Source organism: Lepidothrix coronata, unplaced genomic scaffold (genome assembly GCF_001604755.1).
Source record: "Lepidothrix coronata isolate B3197 unplaced genomic scaffold, Lepidothrix_coronata-1.0 Scaffold121, whole genome shotgun sequence".
NCBI classification, from domain to species: Eukaryota; Metazoa; Chordata; class Aves; order Passeriformes; family Pipridae; genus Lepidothrix; species Lepidothrix coronata.
The window spans coordinates 2,895,862-2,897,912 of record NW_016690301.1 but is presented as its reverse complement, the minus strand read 5'-3'; positions in this window follow the sequence as shown (position 1 = coordinate 2,897,912).

Below are 2,051 nucleotides of genomic sequence, written 5' to 3'. Positions count from 1 at the left end.
TTTTAAGCCAACTCAGCACTGAACTAGGAGCGGTTCCAAAATACATGGGATCATGTTCCTCCTCTGGGTCACTCCATGCAGTGGATGGGCACTGATGAGCTCAAGGATGTATCCAGGCACAGTGTTCCAGCTCTGCTGCCAGAGCTGGGGGGATCTAAGCAGCTCAGTACTTTTTAATAAAACACATTTCCTTAGCACATGTAAAGAAAAAAGGGAATCCCATGAACAACCTATAGAATCCGCAGCGCAAAGAAAGCCATGCAAAGGGAAACAGGCAACTTAAAATACTAAATGAAAGTTTAAAAACTGGACAGGGATGCAAGAGGTTGATGACATGACAAGCTCAATGTTCCTAGAAAGGCAACATCCAGAGCCCGTGGCCTCCTGTGCTGTTTGACACTGGAACATATGCAATGTACAGCTTCAAAGGAGCAGGTTTCTAGTCCCAAAAATAGCTAAGCTGGGTCAGGTTTTCAGTTAAATGCTAGGAAAAAAAAAAAAGGCTCCTTCATCTAGTTCACAGTACAACCCTCCCAAACGAGTGGTCATCCCACACAAGGGACAGAGCACATCCTCCCTGCTCAAACATCACCAGACCGGATTTTACTACACAATCGTGGTCATGCCAACAGCAAAAAAAGTCTGAACTGCCTGAGCACTTCACTGCAAGTGAGACTCATCCCAACAGGAGCAGATGTGTTAATGGATCATCCAAGCTGCAGCTGTTACAGACTCAGGACTATTTCAATGCATGTATGGCTTATTAATGTCCTGTCACCTCGTGGATGTGACTTCTGCTCCACCAGAAAGGGAAACCATCTCCCTCAGCTCTCTCAGTTGTCACTGCTCCTTTCTCTCTCCCCCCATACAGGCCTCTGATCTTTTTCAGCAACTTCCAATGCCCAAAGCCAACCAGATCTGTCTCAAAAAATCATTCTTGGGAGGCTCAATTGCAAAGCAGGTAAAGAGAATCCCCCCAAAGCTCCTCCCTTGTCTTTCTGTGACCCCATGGAAAAACAGGGGAGGGCAACCCTAAGAGTAGCTCAGTTGGTCAGAGCATGGTGCTAATAATGACAAGGTTTCATCCCTGCATGGGCCATTCACTTAAGAGCTGGACTCAGTGATCCTTGGGGGTCCCTTCCAACTGAGAATATTCTGTGATAACCTGTGAAACTCCCCCACTGAGGTGTTTGCTGAGGGTCCAGCAGGAGCACAGCCTGCACATTACAACAGGTCAGCAAAGGCAAGGCTGACACAAACCCAGCCACCAGCTTGCACTCCAGGTTTGACAATGCCACAGGTGTTATCCAGAGTCACACCCTGCCTTCCCAGCATTCCAGACACCAGCACCCTGTGGATAAGCTCCAAGAGTTGAGGGAGGCCCGACCCGAGGCTCACAGCCCTGCACACCGATCTCGCCCCCTCCCCTGTAGCTGTCACCCCTCAGCCAGGACACACGTGCTCCATGCCTTTTCCAGCGAAGCCACTCTGTCCCCAGGCCAGCAGAGCAGCGTTCCTGGTGCCTCTGGAGAGGGACACAACTCCCTGCTCGAGGGCCACACCTCCTGCAGCGCTGCGGACACACCGAGAGATGAGACAAGCGGGACAGGTTTAGACCAAAAGCAGTGGACATTTATTCCTCGTTTGTGCAAGAGTGTCAAGATGCATTTGGGAATGGCTGGGACAGACCCTGTGGCCGGAGAGCCAGCGGCTCCAGCCTCTCCTGCCCGATGGCTTGGGTTACAATTCTACTAAGAGGAGATAAACTTGCAGACTCACCTACTGTCACACCAACGATGCTGGCAAATACACTTGTATACAAAGAAAAGTTTCAAACTACATTTTTTTTTTTTTCCACTAGATTCAAGTGAAGACTTTGTTCCAAAAAAAAAAAAAAAAAAAAAAAGACACATACAAGTACAATTTAAAACTGTATGAACATTTGCAAATGTTTAGTGCAAAGTAATTATGTAAAAGCTACATTTTATGAAAGTTTGTGCTGATGTGTTTGGTAGGTTGTTTTTTTTCATTTTTTTACCCTTTTACATCCA